The following is a 21,797-nucleotide window of genomic DNA, read 5'->3' as shown; positions in this document are numbered from 1 at the left end:
TAACAAATATTCGGAAAACATATTTTTGCTAAATTTACATGCTGCAACCTTAAGACACAAAAATACTTTTGCAATGCACTGTACTGTCATCATCATAACAAAATGATCTACATTAGTCGTGCTTGTCACCACATAACCCAACTGTTGCACTATTGAGAGTGATGCTTCTAAACACAATGTTTATAGACCGTTTTCTTTTTGCAGCTTTACCCAGAATGACTGCTGTGTCATCACTGTAGCTTCCTTAATGGATTTCCTCCTCTTAAAGTAGCTTTCAATCCTCTCTCCTTTGGAATGGTCTCAGCTTGTATTTGAAGTGACACCATGCTGTGTAGAGGTGCTCATTTCTTGTGGGTGAAACTACTCTTTTGTGCTCTGTGAGCGAAGTCTGGCTCAGTGGGTTGTGATGTTCACTGCTTAGCAGGCGATTATTGTGGAAAACCCTGGATGAACAATTGTTAAAGCAGCCGAAAAGTTTCCCTTCACAAAGGTTTCTCCAGGTGGATGTGTGTAACTCTGTATAGTTGGGAAGCCTGTCTGCTTGCTAATCAGCCTGCTGTTACTTGAAGAGGGTGATAGATTTCTTTCCCCTGTCTTGGTCTTAGATACCAAGACAGATTCCTTCAGTTTCCGCCTCTGCTTTATTCACCTCAACGTAATTTCCCAGAATCATCCTACTTGTGTTATGTTCATAACTGAAAAGGCTCTTTGACCAAATGAAGTTTACAACACTCATTCTTATTTTATTAAACTATTGCTGTTATCTAATTTTACAAGGCAGTTTTGGTGTTATAATAATAATAAATTTATTTATTATAATAATAAAGGCACTCAGTCAAAGCTGTCAGGTTTTTGTAATTGGATGATTATTTTGAAGTGGGACTGCCAAAGCCTCTAATGTCAAACAAAGGCTTGTTGTGCATTTTGATGTGGACCACTTGTCATTCATCTGAAGTGTATGGGGTTTGGTGGACTGCTAACATGATCACCTTCTCTTAGTAATGAGCCCACTAAGGAGACTGTTACTCTCAGTATGATTCCCTATTGTGCAATTAGACTTCAAGTTTAAAAAGCTATTGTAATTACCTCTTGTTTACAGTCTTATGTGGAAGAAGGTGTCGCTTTACTAGGTTGGTATGTTGGAGAGTTTGTTCCACCTTCCTGTATATGTTACCATATGGGTCATAAACATCTAAAAGCAGCATTGGTAATGATATTTCTTGTTCTTATGGTTAGCCTCAGCTCTTCAAAGACTTCACAAGTCAAAGCCACTGTATTCGTCTGTATTTTTTCATAATTTATTTTGAATAATTCTGACAGATAGCATTAAAATCGGCTGCGGGGTTGAAGTAAAAGATGAAATGTGTTGCCTGATGAAGAGAGACTCACATTTCTATTATTCAGCTTTCTGCAGCACTTTATTAGATACTAAGACAAGGGCTTTTCACTATGTCATATCTTAGGAGCAGTTCTGTAAGTTCACAATACTTTTTTTCTGAATGTTTGAAAAGGGATGTGTAAAGAGGAGGCCTTTCTTACATCCAAGCTGATAATATATATTTTTAAATGAAATTGCCAAAATAAACAGGTGGTTGGCAGATTGTTGAGCTGACGGTTTTCTTTGGTGTCTCCTTCAATATGTACGTTCAGTTTTTAGTTGATTATTACATTATTGACATGTCAGCAATTAGAATTAGGATTACACTTGCTGATGAGGAACTCCAAGTCTAAAGCATTATTTACTTCAAGAAGTATAACTTAAACAATTAGGAAGATGCAAAGTAAGACTAAGATTATTACTGACAATCCCATTTAAATGCTTTAGATTTATTGACTATTGGGGTTGCAATCTTATTTCAAAACTTGTGAATATCTGGAGGATCTTACAACAACTAAATATCTGAACTTATTTTTCTGCACCTTATTGGTGTGAAAAATTAATCAAAGAAGAAAAGGCTAACTTTTCCTCTCTGAATCTCATTGTGGTCGTCTGTCACTGCTGCTGTGCACTGAGGAGGAGGGAGCGGTGTAGCCAGGTGGAACCAGCAGTAATTAGACCGCGGAGAGAGATGATGGACACGCAAACCGGTCACAGACAATTTACCTCACAAGAGAAGATGCTTTCTCTGCTTTTCTGCTCCAACAACGCACCATCCACCATCTCCCTCCCATCCTGCAATGCAGCTCCCAATACTTGTCTATCCCACTCAGATGTTACAACGACATAATCACTGCACTTCATAATAGCTCATAACCGCTGTTATGATGCTTATATTTTATCTCTCTTCTTGACATGTCTGTTTTTCTCGCTAATGTCATGCATTGCTGCTTTTGTTTTTTCTGGAATCTTCTGCTTCCTTATAGTTTTGTCCTCTGCAGTTGCAACCTGTGTACACCGTCCCTTTTTTTTCCTTATCTGTCTATATTTTGTAAAGCCAGTTTTTTGTGATCTCTTCAGTCCATCATTGTTTTTACCTGGAGCAACAAAGTTTTTCATTACCTATTACCCTAAAGTTTATTTTTCATGATAGCTCATACTTTCATTTTGGCAAAAGGCCTCCTGGCACTGTGACTCTGAATGCTCTCAATTCTTACTCTGCCTTTTCACATTTTAACAGCCCAGCTATCCATCATGAATGCATGTTTGAGTGTCTCTGGGGTGTGGGTGATTTATTATCCAACTGGAAATTGCCCTATGGATGTTGTTGTTTGGTCAGAAGTAAAACAGCCTAACTTGGAAATTTTGAGGAGAGAAAAGGAAACCAGCAACGGATTTTGCTGCTCTACCTAAAATAAGACTATTGTACTTTCACTTGTCTCTCTCTTGGGTAATTTTTTGTTTGCATGTTACCTTTTTTCCCCATCAGTATAATTTGAATAGATCTTTTATGGATTGCATTGAAGTTGCATCATCTCGCAGGTGTCATTATATTATTATCTCCTTTTTTTTCTAATCACGTTCTGAAAACTCGCTTAGTTATCATGTCACGATCTGCTGGATCTTGGTGTTGATTTTTGATACTTTGACTTTTATTTCTGTGTATTTTACATAACAAGGAGGCAGAATTATTGTGAGAAGATTTCTGGTCAAAGCCGTCGGCTTTTTATGTTGTTGTTTTGGTGTATCAAAAATACATTTTTATTCATGTGAAACATAGTTTAAAAAGCAGGACTTGTTTGTACAGGATTGTTGTTACAAATAGTTATTTTCTGAATAGGCCTTTGTTTGGGGTGCACATCTTTGAGGTTTAGCAAAAATGCTGTGGCAAAAATACAGTGGCCACTGGCGTCTGAAGCTGGATTGTAGTACTTTGGAAATCATAATTTTAAGATTAGCCTCATGAAAGTTGTATTTTTTTAAAGCTAGGTTGTTAAATAAAAATATTAATATCATAACAAAAAGGGAAAAAAAAATGTTTGCATGGAGATATGTTTATTGCATTGCTCAAAGTCAATTTTTCCTCTATATTAAACTTGTGTAAAAGGGATACTTGTTGCAAACCAATGTCAGAAATGTGACTCATTCAAATAGTTTTAAGTTGGCAGATTGTTGTACTTTTGGATTTAGTATTTTTGAAAAGAGGTTTTGTGTCTGGATTTCCACGAATGTTTGTTTCTGTATAAAGTATGACAAATGCACAGAGGAGAGAAGCACACTGGCACATTTATGCTGTCTTTTTAAGTGAAAATGTTACTTTAGCACAAAGTGCGCCATCAGTCAGAGTTACTGCAGACGTCGTAAAACGCTTTGGCTTCATGCCTGATTGCTAATGGAAAGTGTCATAAAAGCACATAGTGCAGTTATGACATACTGTAGAGAATTAGACAAAACAAATTACTTCAATTTGTGCAAGAAATCCATCACAATATTTTCATTGTGTTGATGCAATCAATAATGTACATCTCTCCAACATTATTCTTTATTTTTATTAGAAATGCTTAAAACTGTTGAGAAAATTGCCTTTTAGCTTTTTCCCTCAAACAAGATGGGCAGAAAGTGTGCAAAATATCTTTCTTTTAGCATGTGACAAGAGTGGACAGGGCACATAGGGTCAGATTTTGAGCTACAATTATCTGGTTTCCAACAGAGCATACTAACTCAGTAGCTGATGATGGGGAGAAAAAAAGGGTGAACTCCATGAAACAGGGTTCCCTAATTCGTGGCAAAACCCTTCACTAAAAACCTACCAACATGTACAGACTGGTGAGATAAACAAGATAATGAGTAGTGTGACTGAGCACACAGCAAACATGGAAACTGTGGTTTTCAGTCGCAAAGCTCTGGGTTCATCAGTGAAAGTTAATTCATTTCCCTTCATGTAATGTTATCTTTGCTAGTCAGACACATTGAGGTGGATTATACAGAAAATATGTTTTCAGCTTCTTATAGCATCCAGTGTCATTTATCGACACATTAATGTCATAACAGACACTAACTCAAGATCAGAGCTCAACATTTGTTAATTAAATCCCTCATAATAGATTTTTAACTCAGACTTCTATTGACTTTGACTCACTAGAAAACAATACTCCATTAACCAAAAATAACAAGGGTAGGGCCTTGTGAAATTATCTTTTAAAAGTTAAATGGCACAGTGTTCATATATATTCAGTTCACTGTGCTGGTGGAAGGTGAGAGCCTCTGGGTTTTTTTTTTTGGTTTTTTTTTTGGAGGCTTATCATTACGCTGTGTTCTGTTGAGCAATTAACCAAATGTGTAAACTTCCATTTGTCACAAGCAAACATTTGAGCAGTTTATGTAAAAGAAACAACAAGAGCTTTAAATTATCTTTAAACAGAGAAGGTTAGTCAATGAGAAGTATAATGCATTCCTGTCGCTTTGCTAAATTTCACAAAAACTTTTCTCTTGACTTTAAGCTCATCAATTTAAACTGATCGCTCATTCCCCAATCATCAGAAGTTACAGATTATTTAGGACACCTCTGTTTTTCTGCACAACGTAGATGCTGTCGTTGAGTAATGAGCTACAGGAAAGGAGACCTTCCAGTCTCACAGACTATCACCAAATATAGACCTGTCTTTTTCCCTTTCAGAAACAAGCTTTAAAATAATTTTAAACCAAAAATTACCAGGGGTATGAATAAAGTTGGGCTTAACTATGTATATATATCACTGATCAAATTATCAGGTATTTTCACTTTGTGCAGGTGGATCATGCTGATTGTAAGTTAAGAGTCTAATACAAAAGAAAAAAAAAAAAAAACAGGACACAGCACCAAGAGACAAAACACAAAGGCTGATTAACAGCTGAATTGAGCTTTAAAGCAAATGTTAATAATTTCCCTGGTCTATTTTTACTTTGACATTGTCACATTGATCTTATTTGCATGGAAATAAGAGGAAAGCAGAGATTAGTCAGTACTGACATACTTCCGTAAAGTTAATACAATGTCATAACAGACTGTTAAACAAGAATATCATCTAACTGGTAATTTAATTAAAGAATCATGATCATCACTGTTACCAAATAGGAACAAATGTCTGATAAATTACGAATTAGTAATTTCTCTCAAGATATTAATCAAAATAATAGTTAATAATAATAATAGGTTCTTAATCCACTTTGAAACTTTGAGCTATTGTTTGTTGTGCTGTGATACTTTGCATTTCGTGTAGCAACAACAGGAGAGGGGAAGAAGTAACACAACTTCAAACCAGATGGAAAAAGCCCATTCTTTTTCTGTTCCCTAGGAAACAATATTATTGCTACACAATGCACATTATGATCTAACCGGCAGCAAGCTGGCTCACGTAAATTAAATGCTGTAGCTCTGAGTGAGCTTCACTGGTTGCATATCCCAGTGAGCTCATGAGGGCTTTAAGCGTGAATGGCTGACATAATAGATGGCTGCCTAGAAGCTACAGAGGTTGTATGGATTGACTTGGTCTCTAATCACAACATGATGTGATCTTATTGCAGCACGCAGTGTCCTGAAGTTTATTTTTATTAATATGCTAACTTTCTAATCAGTTTGAATATGCAGTGTCCGTTGCCTAGTGCAGTTGTTGGTTTGATGTAATAGACTTTTTATAGACTTTTAGTGCCAAATATAAAAACAGTGCTGTGAAAAAGCGTTTGGCCCCATCCTGGTTTTCTATTTTTTGCCTGTTAAACCTATTTCAACAGGTGGCATTATGTATTTTCCAGGTTTTCTCCAGTGCCCACTTTATACTGACTTAACATGCACATAAAAAACTGAAAACTTTTACTGAATTAGCAGATTTTTTCCCCATTTGCTCACAGCGTCTCCTAATGGAATTGCTTCCTGGGTGGTGAGCCATGTTCCTTTTAAAGCAAGTCGCTACATTGTCACAAATGTATCTTTAGTGACTTATATTTCCATGACACCAAGAGAAAAAAAGAATCAAAACCCATAGAGTAAGTGGTTTCCTACCAGAGGGTTTATTTAAATATTTGTTTATGCTTTTTAAAACGCAGCAGATTTCCATAACTCCCCTTGCGCTTGTTATTTACACACTTTTTTAGACTCCAGACATCACAAAATCCAAAAAAGGTCAGGTTGCCTTTTTTTTTGTGTGCCTTTTTTAAATTACAGAATTTAGATAATTGTCAAATCTTAACACAAATGGATTTAACAAAGCACCCTTGCTAACTCTAATAATAACAATATGTATGTCCGTGTTAAGAAGAGAAGTGAGAAAGTGCAAATAACAACATTACTGTCATTTCACACCAGCCTACGTTTCTTTTGTTGTCCACCAAGGCAGCCTGTCATCGTTCCCCTTTTTATTCCACACAGTCAACAGAGCTCATTCGTCAGTGTTAATGTTGACCACTAGATTAAGTTAATGGATATGACATTTTAAAAAATTCAAAGGCTCAGCCAGTTTTACAACTTGCAGCACTAAAATTCTGGCTTATTTAGATACATCTCTACTACAAAACTGACAGAGATTGATTTGTGAAATGAAAAATGGCAGACATACCAGAAATGTATTGAATGTTATCTAGAAGCATTAATGTGTAATGAGCCTGTTTCTGTTTAAGCTGATAATGGCTGAGGTTTTCTAACGATGGTAGGCAGATAATTGTTGAAGATCCTGAGATGATAATTTGAGGATGACACAAGAAAGAAAAAAAATTATTTGTTGTTTGTTTTTTTTATTGGAATCTTGTGAGATATGTGATTTGGATAAGTAGATTTAGTCTAATTTCACTTATGTTAAGTGCATAAGTGAAGTGGGGTTTTCTACTGTATTATTTTGTATAGTTTTCTACATTTGGTAGTGTGAGAGTTGTATGTAACTCCCCCCAAAAAAGAATCACAACAAAAGTTGTCAGTGTAAATAGCTGGACATTTTTTTTAGTTTATAAGATCAGATATTTTGCATATTTTAAAATTGAATTCTTGAGCAGAATTTTCTTAAATATATAGCTGTAAAAATGTAGAAATGAAAGAATAATAGTTATTTACATTGAAAGTAAATTATAATGTATAAACAAGATGAATAAAATTAAAGAATAAAATAGAATTGGCTAAAATAAGTACACAAAAAAAGGAAAAAAAAATTCAAGTTTAACATTTTGAAAAAATGTCAAAAGTCTAAAAGGAGAGAGTTCACATTTAATAATGTTGCACAAATTTTACAAGCACACATTTAGTTTTGCCAAAGATAATGCCTGTAAACCTCAAGTGTAGAGGTTGTAATTTTAACTACATATCAGAATCTACACATATTCGTATACAGCATTTAGAAAATAATACTGTTTTGCACAAGCTGATTGAGAAAAGAATAATGCAAATATAAAAGTAAGCTGTATAATTGGTTGTATGTTACGGTCTATGAACTTTAACGAAGAGGGGAAAAAAATCATATTTTTCAGTGTTTGACTTGAGCCAACAGAGAAAAACTGATTCCAGTTTCTGGATGGAGTCCCTACCAAAAAGATCCCAGACCTTTAAGTTCCTTGTAAACAGTCACAATAGCCAGCATATAAAATATTTATTTTCCCCGCAGTACAAGTAATCTACATAATATCCTCTCTCTGACCTCTCCCTGGGAACGTAGTCCTATCTGGAAAGTATTAATTTAGCTTCCAGTGCCGACACGCATAGAGACCACTGGACAAACCTTCAGCTGAGTTTTGACTATTTTAAAGATATGGATTCAAAATGTGGCCCCGGGAACTTTTTTTGGTCTCTTTTAGATTAAATATTTACCATGCAAGTAAGTGAGTGGGAGGCCACAGAGTCAATGATGTAACTGAAGCTCAGGTCTCATTTAACTCTGCAAAACTCTTAGATCTTATATTGAGTTCCAAATTTAAGGTGAAGCTGCTGCAGGGAAAACTAGTGTTTTATATATATATATATTTTTTTCTTTTTTAAAAATGTTTTTCTTGCCCTGCCTCTGGACTTACAGATCCCTAGCAGGAAAAAAATAAAACAGAGTGCAATAGCCCAGAGCTGATGAAATAAAGGGATGCTTGCTTCTATTTTCCAGACCGGCGAGCTGCGTTTTCTTGTTGAAGAATGGGCGTCATTTGTACTGTGGTAATCCATGAGATTTTGAAATATGATCCATAAATTTGAGCTGTGTTTACAGAAGAGCCTGCCCTCACGGCATGAGCAGCATTGCGGCTGAAAGACAAACAACTTCAGAGGTGGCAATGAATCCATTAACATGACAGGTCCCGGATGTGGATTATTCCCAGGCTTCCTGGTTCAAACTTTTTATGTGCCCTACAAACCTCAGTAGTGACAGGCGTTGTTAGTCAGCAGATAATCTCTTGATTGATCTTAGAGATTTGTGCACTCACCAGTGACGTGAAGCAGACCATGTCATCCAGTTGTTTTTTAAAGAGGAGTATCAAGTTTCATAAAAGGTGTCCAGTTTCACTTTTTTGCACAGATGGTGAAAAAACCCCCAGCAATTCCTCCCTTGTTCTGAGGATTTATTCACCAAAAATGGCAGGCACCTCACCCTCAGGCTTTGTGTGAATCAGATGAAGGTATTTCATATAGTAATGTTTTTCTGGGATTTAGCACATGAGAAGATATCACTTCCTTAATATGACTTCGAGTTGCTAAATGTTTTACTCCTTTTTTTTTCTTGCCATTTTGGGACTTGAAAGAAGAATAGATAAAACAAGCTAATGAAGCATTGTGTTTGTTCAGGCAGGATATGTACTAAGTCATGTGCACCTGGCAGCTGGTTGTCAGATGATTCATGAATCACATTATGGAATTCAAAGAAGGAAGCTGTCTGTTCAAGCTGATAATAAAGTAGGTGTAGATCTTTTAGAAAAATTGCAGCAGTAGCATGAAAAGACATAGGTGTGTAAAAAAAAAACTAAAGTCAGAAGTTTGAACTGTTGACATTTTCATGATGCTGACTATACAGCTTGTAATTTCTGACCTAATTTGCTCAAACATCATAATAATCTCTGAAAGGCTAATGATCAATCAATCCCCCTACTGGATGATCTACAGATTGCCACTGACAGGTTAGACGATGATGCAAGAAATATAATTTTACACTAAATCCCGCAATGCATTTCTTCTCCAGAGTCTTAGAACTGCCTTTTAAGTTACACAATAAACTCCTACAGTTCACTTTGTTGAAATAGCATAACCACATCTTTAAGAGACAGAGTAAGAATGTTAACAGTAACCTATGCAACCAAAATTCAACCAACGTTGGTATTATCTGGATATGTGAGCTCTTTTTTTCCTCTGCACAAAATAACTATATCCTCAGAGACTCCTCAACCAGTCTCTTGAAATTTGCAAATGATTTTAATATAGTGCTGATCGAGCTGAATACAAATAAGTTGATCAAATGCCTCTGTAATTTACAACAGAACAGACATTACAACTTCAGTATTGTGGTCATGTTGCTGTCCAAAACCTTTGTTCAGGTTCTCAGTGAAATCCATGACAACGTCCCAAAAGTGTTGATCTTATTTTTTGCTTAACCGATTATAGATTGATAAAGGAAACTTGAGGCTTTGGATTAATTCAATAGAAATAATTCAAAGAGCAATTAATTACAATGAATGTCATCTTAAGGCATGTTTCAAATAGATCCCATTCTCATGAAGTCATATGAAATTCAGTTCTATCCAAATTCAAACGAGTGTGCCTTTGATCCAAATTGGAATATGGTAGAGTGAAGTTTAGTTTATCATTTCGCACCAGTTAGTAAAAATTTGGTCTAAGTTAGCCAGCCACTTGAATCAAGTTATTGACTTTGCAGCAATTTGTCCTCATGCATGTGGAAACATTGGAAAGGAAAGATTTGCTTTTAACAGGAAGAAACCTCCAGCAAAACCAGCTTCAATTTCAGACCCCATCTGCCACCATCGACCCGGGGTTACGAGAAAGAAATACTGAAAAACACAGATGTAGTACTTTTAATTTTTTAAAGTGCACAGATGGCCCTGTCATACTACTCCACATCTGCTTTTTCTTCCAAGGGCTTTATAAAACTTTAATATGAATAGGACACTGAAGCTTACAGTTTGATCACCACATAAACCAGACTGCCACAGATTTTTAGACATGTCATAAAATGTTGCCAGTTAAGTGCAGCAGCTTTCACAAAATATTTATGCTGCAGATGTGCATCACTGCTGGACAATTTCCATCATTATAACTCAAATATTACAGCAATAAATACATTATTTAATCAAGCCTCTGTTGCACATGCTTTACTCACCAGACATGGCTTTTGCTTGAAGGTGAAAGTGACCGGATGCTTTGTGATTAATTTGGCTAATAATAATCAGACTTCTTTAGGAGACTAATCAACAGTGAATTTTATTCTTTGACAATCAGTTAATCACTTAACATGAAAGAAAGGAGACAAGAGAGGAAACATGATGTACCTCTTCCAAGAGCATTATGAATCCTACATTCTTTATCCCATTACTTATATGCTATTCAGGTCGAATGTGTATCAAATGCAACACACAACCTTAAAGATCTGAAGTACGATTAAAACGTTATTCTGTTAAATTTTTGCTCAGTTGGAAGTTATTTTTTACAGAAGTTGAAGAGTAAAACTGCTGAGAATTATTTTTTATATAATTTTCTCAGTGAAAATCAAATTGATTTTTTTTGTTGTTTTTATTATCATTTGGAAAATTAAGAGTTCAGTTTAATTAAGTTCAGGAGAATAAAGGTTTACAACATTATGGAAACCCACCTTTCGTATAAGGAGGATTGACATTAGCAGGTTCTTCTTTAAAAATTACTGTCATACCATCTGTCATGAAAAACGTGAGGTATGTCAACATTTAATTAGCTAACTTTACAACAATGCTATAAATAGAATTGTGGTCCATGCTCAATCTTTGTTATAGCTTGATGTCTTGCAACAACTTGCGTTTTGACTTTAGAGGAAGACAGGTAATAGAATCCAGGACATTTATTAGAGGAATCCAGGACACTCTGGGATTTCCTTGCTGCCATTCACTACTTATGTTATACTTTCCACTGCCTAACTGCTACTTGCCTTAGTCTTAAGCACATCTACTGTATTTCTCTGTGCTGTAAATTGAGTCATTGAAATGCATAAAATAAAGCCGTTAGCCCATAGGGCTAGAAAATCTGCACATAGAAAGATATAAAGTCAGAAGCTTTTCTGACTGGTATGTTTGATGTTGAGTATGTTTAGTTTTTTTTTTTTTAAGCCGATTGTTGGAATCTTTCTGTCATATCGACTTAAAAAATTACTGTGACACTTGAGAGGTTATGTGGTCTGTCTTCAGCCACTAACCTCGGCAATGAGTAATATGCTCACTCTTGCCTCTGTTTAAATAAGTCTAAGAGACTCAGAACCTCCTTCCTTGATTCTGACATCTGAAGAGGGAGCCTGTCCACTGCCTGAAGGGAAAAAATGTTCCAGTTTCTCAAAAAAAAAGAGGTAGTTCAAAGTATAAAACCCAGAAAAACTAATTTCTTCTGCTACAAGTGATAGGAATGCAATGGATATTATTTCTGGCAGGATATACTAGGATGTGAACAGGAAACAAGGGCTTTATATCTTAGAAGTAACCCCATTGCAATTTCATAAATTCAAATGATTGCAGTTCTTGCTGCCCTCAACAGAGTTAAGTGCTGCTTCAGCTTGTTTTTAATTTTGGTTTCATGGTGTTGGAATTCAGTTTTTCTATTACTAAAACTGAACTGCAACAACTTCTAAAATTATTCATGCTAATACTTTTCACAGGTCATACAACAACCACAAAATGAATCTTGTATTTTATTAGAACGTTAATTGATACACCAACACAAAGTGGGACATGACAGTCAAGTGGAAGGAAAACGATGCGTTGTCTAAAAAGAATTACAAAAAGAAATCTCAGACTGTGATTTGCATCTGTTTTCAGCAATCTTTACTCTGAATCCTTTAAATAAAATTCAGTACTATCAATTGTCTGAAGAAGCCATTTAATTTGCAAGAGAAGTCCACCTCTATGTTATTTAACTTTAGTAAAAATGGACCAAAAGTTTGCTAGATAACATTAGAGAACAAGCAGCATCAGAACCAGCATGAAACAAAGCAAACAAGTCTTGTAGTAGGTTGCGGAGAGGTTTGAAAAGGGAGGTTAAAAAAATATATATATATCCAAAACTTCAGCACTTTCATTCTTTAATACAGTATTTGAAAAAGAAACTGCAAAATTACCAGGGTATGGCTGTCTGCCCTAACTGAGAAGTTGGGTAAGGAGAGCAATAATCAAAAATGCAAACAATAAGCCCATGGTTATTCTGGAGGAACTTTAAAGAGCCACAGTTCCAGATAACAGATCCAGTAGGCAAACCCAAACATCCCTGTAACAGGTGTCTCTTATAAATAAAACAATGAGTCTCAAGAGATTTTTCCTATATAAATAAAAGATTGTATATCCATCTTACGGGCAACACCCGCTAACTAGTCCAAGGCATACTTGGAAGAAGACATTGTTTTAGAGGGTGCAAATGACTGAGAAGTTGGGTAAATAAATGTCACTAAACATACAAACAGAACTGTGATGTCCAGACTTAAATTAAACAGAAAATCTCTTACAAAGCAAAAATTTGTTCTTCGATGCCCTCCATCCGATCTGACCAAAGTTGGTATACTCAACAAAAAATTTCATGGGGAACGAATAATTTTCAAAGACATAGACTCTGAGTCCTGTAGGGAGAAGAACATCAAAGAAAAATGTAAGTGAAACATAGACAAGTAAATCTAGAGCAATATAGCGTTTTGTTTAAAAAAATACTTGAGTTGTATTACTCTTTTATATATATATATATCACAAAAGCACTCACATAATATTGTGTGTTCTGCAATGTGCCTTTCATCGAGGGCTTTCTTTGATGCCAGCGGTGTTGCAAGAGCAACAGGAGCCAAAGAGAGCATGCTTCCCCACAGCATGGATCCATGCAGTATTAGAGCCTTATGAGGATCTCATCACTCTCCATCCTGGTAATGTTTCTGACAGTGTGCCGGATGGGAACCATTTCATCCCACTGATCATCATTCACAAGATGCAGTCTTACGTAGATGCTGTTGGTTTTATTGCACACCATATTAGTCTGTTTGTGTGATGTAGCACAGGAGTTTGCCTCGTTAGCCTAATTTCAGAGTTTTTATTTATTTATTTTTTTCAGGTAAGGATGGCAAAACAAACAAACAAAAAATGGAGTTAAATGTTAATAGCCTGTTGATTTCGTATCATTGTCTTCTTTTCAAAACAGCTTCCCCATCTATGATATGGTTCATTCTTCATGTTTCGCTCAGTCAATCTCTGTGGCAAAAGGCCAGTGTGTCTTATCCATCACTAATCTGCAGCATTCATGGTCCATTAGCCATCAAGTAGCTAATATAAAATTTTAATTGTAGGCCATAAAGTTTATTGTAGCACTCTAACACAAGCTCCCATGGAGAATGTTTTATTACTTGGGCTTTCAGTGTATCTGTTCACATTATGTGGGCTGATGAGTTTTCATATATTTCTGAAGTGGTTAAGTCACATTTAGTGTTATATTTGTGCACATAAAACATATGTTGCTTAAGATTGACTGCTAACTTTGTATTTGCATGAACATTAATAATTTATGTCCATTTCAGATGAGTTTACAGTATGTTTGAAAATTGATCTTTATAATTTTGGTCAGTGTATTTTCTGCATACATGGATATTTAAAAATTCAGGTTCCTGGTACATTGAGTGGCATCACTTGATGTTAAATTCTCAATTCATGTTACATTGAGTAAATATATCACCCATTGCTACATAGCATCACTGTATTTACATGCAAGTTTAACACAACTACTGTATCCCCTGAGCTAACTGCTTTTATTTAAACCGGAAAAGCCACTTTTTGTCAAGGTGTAAGTAAATACTATATAGATTTTAACAGTTTGATGCTGTCATTCATAAGATTTACTTATTGAAATCCATTATCTAAAAAGAAGCAAATATACATAATCAACACCCATAAAATCGAGAAGTAGTATTTAAGTGGTTTTGGCAGAGAATATTACATAGTTTTGATATTTGTACCTTTATAGACTAACACAAGTGTAGAAAAAGGCTGATAATGGCAGGGTGATTAGTCAGGGTATTTGCAGCCAAATTTGTTTTGGTTGAATAACCAACAGTATATCAGTCTATTTCCCTATAGTGCCCCACAGCAGGTGGGGAAGTGGGATTGCTCCCAAAGAAAATCCCAACTAATTAGCAATTTTTCTGGCAGTAAAATGAATTTAAATATTAGTTTAAATTTCTGAAGTTTTAATAAAAGCATAATTCAAACCTTGATCTATGTTTAACTGGCTCATTCCTACTCCTATAGTGTAGATGTTTACTTTTTAAACCATCTTATCCAAAACAGTCTTTGCTCACAGAGAACATTAGAAATCATTCTTACGTGCCACAGTGTCCTGGTCTCTTTCAGCTCTCCTGGTAGCATATCTGTGTGTTTCCAAACATGACAAGACCTTGAGAAAAGGACGTTTACATCCATACACACGGAGATACCTAAACAATTTAAGATATTCAAGGACACGTAAAATCAGACACTAGCGTTTTTTCAATACTTTACTTGATATAAGATGTTTTTCTTCAAAGTGCATTTGCACTGATGCAACTCTATTCTATTTATTATTTTAGACTTTACTTAGTTTTACAACTTAAGTGCAACTTCTTTTTTATAAGTCACTCCTTCTTTTGTGTTATTTTGCGTGCTGGTAAACCCATGCCTTCAGGCATCTGGACCAGTACAAACATCCCACTCTAATTACAACAGACTGATCTACTCCCATTGTCTAAAGACAATTATTATTTGAGTCACGCTTTGGAGTTAAACTTGCAAGGAATTTCATAATGCACAAATCTTGTATTTATTTGAAATAACTTTCCATGTCTTAATCTTGTCTGGCAGCTTGTACCAGTTTTGAATGAATGTTTAAAAAATCCTTACCTCTAGAGAAGAAATGTTATTCTTCCATGTAATCGAAAAACACAATTTAATTTGGGATTTCAGTGAATATGATTTTGCCTAAAGGTTCATGGCCTAATTGGTTTAAGATTGAGAGTAAAGGGACAGAGAAAACAAAACTTTTTACCAAATTAAATTCATAGTTTTTGTATTTTTATACAAATGCAAGAGCTAAGACTCTGGAACATTTACTTAATACTTTTGCAACCATGCCTTTCAAAAATATTCATACTCTTTGAACTTCTCCAGATTTTGTCACATTACAATGAGAACAATAAAATGGGTCAATGTGTGTGAAATAAAATCAAAAGTATGCATAGCTGTCAATAGTTTTTAATAATTAAATCTGAAAATCGTGGTGCATTTTTGTAGAACCACTTTTTGCAAAAGTAATCCTATATTTTGCATCCTGCAAACCAACTCAATCTCATTTGGATTGGACAGAAATTCCCTCCAATCCAAAGTTTGCTAGGTCTTGTTATATTGAGGTCACTGAATATCTGTTGTAGAGCTGGCTGTATCTTTAGGTTTGTTGTCTTTAAAGCCTCTAACAGATCTCCTTGCAGGATTTCTTTCTATTTAGCTTCAATCTTCCAATGAACTTCAACCAGCTTCCCTGTTCCTGCCAAAAAAAAAAAAGCATTCCCACAACATGATGCGACCACCACCATATTTCATAGCATTGAAAATTTGTTTAGCATGACTTGAAGAGTATTCCGCTACATTTTGTTACTCTCAGACATGTTCAAACCTTGGGGTTTAGTTTTATTCAATTGTCTTCACTTTACTTTTGTAGTAAAAGGAGTGAAGGAGGCTTATTGTAAAATCACACCACATATTTCCGATTTGCAAAAACTTTTGGAAAAATATTTACTTTTCTTTTCACCTTACTCTTATCCTTTGCATTATGTTGATCTATTACACAACCGCAATAAAAAGACATTAAAGATTGTGGTTGTAATGTGACAAAATGTTTAAGTGTTCAAGCGATATTGATGTGAGAAACATGAACAATTTGCCTAAAGTAGCAGGTTTTTCCTTCATGTGCATGCAATTTATCCCAAAATTATTCATACAACTGGCAAAAATAGGTGCAAAATAAACTTCAAATTTTACAAACATATTTTCTCTTACTATACGTCAGAGGAGTTTAGAATCACTCCTCAAAGGGTCAGTATCTGGCATGTTTTAGTTCTTTTCCTGGTTCATCACACCTGAATTAAATATTAGCTCATTAACAGATCTCTCCAGTAGTTTCACATGCTGATGATATAGTTGGACAATTTGAATCAGCTGTGTTGGAACAAAGATTAATCTAAAACCAACAGGACACCATCCCTGGAGGACTGGAGCTGCTATAAGTAATGTGAAATGGTAAATAATTCTAACTATTTTATCATATTCAAAATTTAAATATGGCAGGCAGTGTTGCCTTTATTCCATCTTGCTTGTTAGGATCTTGTCACTGTGTTTGGGTTACTATGCGGCTGCTAAATAGAGAACAGGCTTGCGGTATCGAGACAGACAGATGAGACCACCATGACTTCCCCAGGGAATTTAAGGAATCAAATTTAAAAGCTATTTTCAGCTCCAATGCGAGGTAGAGTCACGTCACCTGGTTTGATATCATTGGACGAAATAGGATATTTTCATTGCCAAGTTTGTTTTAGGCGGTGTGCGTGTGTGGGTGTGTGTGTGCGTGTACAGGCATCGAAAAAGATGAGGAGGCTGGGTCAGCATTGTTGAGTGAATGAGGCAGAAGGGCAGACACATACTTAAGACTGTGTGTGTGTTTCCACATCCCTGCCGAGCATCCATGTTTGTAATACGTTTAGTGCTTTGTTAGCCGTCTGCGCAGGCGGCCTGTCTATATCCGGCAGAACAAGTGTTTGGACTGCATTATTGCCGGTCCTGTCAGCGGCACCTTTCTTTGGGGAAACGCAGAACTTGGACCATTTTCAAGACTCCGTTGTTATCACCTTGTTGACTCACGGCTCCTTCAAGTGTTTGAGCTTTGGCAGTGGACGATGTGTGTTAAAGAGAGACAGTATTTGAGTCAACATTACTGAGGGGTGTTTTTTTTTTTTTTTGTTCACGTCAGCCTTATGTAAGCATGCGTGTGAGATGTGTACTGTTGGCAGACATGGTCTCCATCACCTGACAGCCTTTTGTCCTAACATCAGACATCTGTTTTATTCCACCTTTTTGTTTTTATTTAAACAGATAATAACCCAGCAAGTTAAACTTACCAAGCAGGAGGTGTGACCACTTCCATCTTCTTGCACATCCTAAGCCCTGAATCCTTTACCCTCCCCTCTTCACTTTTTTTTTTTTATTTTGAGACCCCTTTTCTCCTGCTCAAGCCTGTTTACATAGAAGAGAGTGTGTGCTTTTTCTCTTTCTGCTTCTCTTTTGAGCGGCTGTTCAATAGGCAGATGGCTGCGCTTCCTTTTAAGGAATGATCGCAATAACCTATCGCGCCAGTTACATGTGTATAGCATCTGTGGAGGACTCTATTTCAGCTCTGGCATGGAGACGAACACAGAGGGTCAGGGCTGGAATTGGATTTGCACAAAACAACATTGTTTTTCAGAGTGTGGTATTTCATAGTTTGGATTGTGGGAATTGTTAGGAACTAGCTGTCACTGTGGTTAATTTACTGCTCAAAGTACTCCTCTGCTGCTCTGTGCTACTAGGCAACACTCACCATAAAACCCGGGATAATTTCAATGACAGCACCTTTTGCTTTTGTTTTAAAACCACACAGAAAGGTATGTACTGGACCTTATCCAGATTCAGATTTACTGTGGGAGTGAAGGAAACGTTAACGTACAGTGTTTCTCTCTGGAGTCACCTCGAAGTGGCCGCAGCCTTTCCCCTTGACATATTCCTGAGCCTCCTCTCACCGTCTCTATTTTGCCTCTCTGTTCTTCCTCCTGTCTCTTGCTTTCATGTACACATATACAACACAGGCATGTCTAAGTGTCTTAGAGTGCCATGTCTAAAGAGTTCCAGCAGCTTGTTACCGAGGCTGTCAGAACGTGCGGAGACCCACCGCAGAAGTGAGGATGTGTGTGAAATCCTGTGAGACTGTAGCACAAAAGCCTATTGCTGTTTTCACATGGACAGTTTATTTTTCTTCACTTTACAGATTTAACACAACAATTGATTTAATCTAAAATTACTGTCAGTGCAGAAAAAACCCTAATAATTTTTCTTAAAGTATGTCTAAAATTATGCAATTATATTTTAAGAAATCTCAAAAGAATGCACACAATGTCAACATTTACTAGGGGTTCAGTCAAGCAGTTTAAGGCTGAATAATATATTTTAGAGCCAAAAACCTAAAATCTTTAAAGTATGAAGCTGATAAATTAGAATCTACCTTTCAAGTTACTTTTAAAGTTGTAAATTAAATTATAAGCATTTTTTTTTTTTACGCAAAATGCCTTTTGAGTAATGTCCTTGTATATTATTAATGATGTGCTACTTATTGGCAACAAACAAAATGAATTAAATGCATCTTTTTTGCTGCAGAAAATGTGAGAAACAAGAAAAGTTTGGAAACAACTTCCAAACTGTGGAAGTAGTTTCCATTAGGAAACAAGGAAAGTTCCGACATTGTGTGAGATAGACATAGTCGCTTGCTAGACGCTGTCCTCAGAATAATGCATTTACAGCTACGTCTCTGTGTCACTCTTTTTCTTTCATGACTAAAATACCAATTATTTGTATGATTACGTCAGTTTTATACATTCAGGGCTCATATACTAAAATTGAACATCTATCGACCCATCCTGCGACTCCAAACTCCTCACCGTAAGAATTTTCGGTGAGGAGTGACAATAGGCTGTCACCATAGCAACATTTTAAAGGCATGCACCTGTATCGTGGAAAAGCCCAGATAGGACAATAAAATATAATATCTTACTGCAACTGTGTCGGAATATCTTCATAAAATTAACACCTAAGTCAAACATAAGACTCTGTCCTATTTTTTTTTATTTGCTCCACTTTTCTTCTTCAAAATATTGGGAAACTTTCTCATCTCTTTAACTTATTGAAATCACAGATACACAAACCTATTCTATCAACAATTTTAACATAAGTCATTATGGGGTTTTATCTTTCAAGACAACTTAAAACTCTTTTTCTTTTCTGTGAAAATTCAAAACAGTCATAAAATACAGTCCCAGTCTCAAATTGATAAATCAAAATTGGCTGTTTCTAAAAAGTAAATAATGGAACACTGAACAGGAGCATGCCACTAAATCTAATACTACAGTTTGTGTCTCATGTTCTCTGCCACTGTGGTCTTAATTCAACAGAGATCTATCCGACTGTCAGGTTTTGGCTGGAGTTCAAGTACGGCTTCCTTGGCACTGAGCATAACCTCTCACTCTGATTATTATTTTACTTCCTCACATTGTTATTTTATCCTGTCAGGCTACAGTCTGTTTATGGCTTGTGGTGCCAGTGTAAGCAGGAATGAAGACTCTGTGGCGCAGTACTCTGGTTCGCCACAAGAAAAAAAAAAAAAAGGACACCTCAATAAAAGCAGATCTCCTGCCTGCCCACAGTCATAAAGGAAAATAAACAAGGTTAGGGCGGAAAAATTATGCTGAGCTGCTTCCTGGTATTAAGCGAATGGCAGAACTTCTTCTATTGTGCAGGCACTTCTGTTTTTCTGAATCACCAGGAGGAAGAGTTTACAGTGATCACATTTAGAGTTTAGCACACTTATTACATAAAACGATGCTATTTTTGCTTCACTACACACATGCCCTAAATGTATTGTAGAATCAGCAATCCAACCCTGTTTTGATTTATAGAAACTAGCTATGAGTTGATTCCGGCGCCTTACTTTTATTCTGCTGCAGCAACAATGTGTGGAAGAGGATATTTGATTTACTTCTGCTGTCTACTCACATATATAACTCATCAATCAATAACCTCTTTAAAGGGTTTTGTGGCATTAGTGGTCTTTATTTGTAATAATCAGATAGGAAATGGGCAAAGATAAGGGGGACTAAAGGTCTTGAATCAGAACCTAGACAGCTGCATTGAGAACTAGTACACTCTTCGAAATCCACTGCTCTGCTATTGCTAAAGAAGTGGTAGTATGTATTTTCTAGGCACAATTAAGTAACTATGTTATCATTGGTTATGTCAACAAAAAATTTGACTTGGCGTCATAATCATATCTGATGCCTTCTAAGTGGGCTCTGTCCTTTCTATCCTTTCCAGCACGCCCATTCAGCATGTCATGGAATCATGCCATCCATTGATCCCACTGCATAACCCATGCACAATTCCATAATGGATTATTATTTGTAGTTTTTATAACCAAAACTAGACTGTTATTATGGCACAACACAGTTTTATTTAGATTAGGAGCTCCAGAGGCTTTACATCAAAATTCCTCACTTAAAAGTGGCTAAACTGAGAAGCTGTGAACATTAAAAGTTGACTAGACACATCCCTCATGCACTCAGGAAATTCTGTTGCCAAGAAAAGCACTAAATGGTTGTTCTTGTCAGCATGAGCACCTGACAGATGGCCTTGGGCTGTTCCACAAGCCTTTCTACCATCCTCTGGCAGCAACACCATCATCAACAGCTTGTGATAGATTAAACTCCTCCTGACCAACTATAAAGAAAGATTTTCCCCTCTTCTTCTTCAGCACATTTAGATATTATTAAAGAAAACAGCAAAATGAATCATTTATATGCTCGATTATGTACAAGAGAATAGATGCAACCGATCTCTTAACTTAGTTAAGAGATAAACTCTTAACTAAGTTTATATGCATTTATATTCTTTCTCTGTATCAAAAGGAGATGAGATCAACACGTTTTGACGATGATGGAGTTTAGTGAGAAGCTTGGAGGTCTCACTTTTCTAAAAGCCAAAGTTTAAAGATGGGTTTAGTTGACGACCTTCTTCAGACTTTTGAATGTGAACGTTCACTCAGCAATCTACCACCGTACTCGTAAGGTGTGTTAAGGTTCGGTGTGTTTAGTAAAAAAAAAAAAAATTAAATAATAAAAAAAGTCTTTAGAAAATTAATAGAATGTCTTATTAACAAGAGTGAAGGATCTCTAATATTCTGCTTTCAATTTAGTTTTTTGTAAATCATCTTTTGCTGTTTTATTCTAGCTGAGGCAACATATGTACATCTCTGATTGTTTTGCCTTTTGCAAATGTGTCTGTGTGTATGTGCATGTGGTTCATACTTGTATATCTATGGTAAACACATCTAATGTAATTATGAATCTTTTGTAGCTCTTAATAGCCCTTATATGCTTTGGCAGTG

General features: G+C 36.0%; 1 protein-coding gene across 2 annotated transcripts in view; it reads left to right on the top strand.

Moving 5' to 3' along the window:
• chrm3a (cholinergic receptor, muscarinic 3a) overlaps positions 1-21,797 on the top strand; it is an 86,537-nt gene that overhangs the window by 54,387 nt on the left and 10,353 nt on the right. The window lies entirely within an intron of this gene.

The sequence above is a fragment of the Xiphophorus hellerii genome, chromosome 22 (genome assembly GCF_003331165.1).
Source record: "Xiphophorus hellerii strain 12219 chromosome 22, Xiphophorus_hellerii-4.1, whole genome shotgun sequence".
Taxonomy (NCBI): Eukaryota; Metazoa; Chordata; class Actinopteri; order Cyprinodontiformes; family Poeciliidae; genus Xiphophorus; species Xiphophorus hellerii.
Note: the sequence above shows the minus strand (reverse complement) of the source record. Positions and strands in the feature narration are given on the sequence as shown.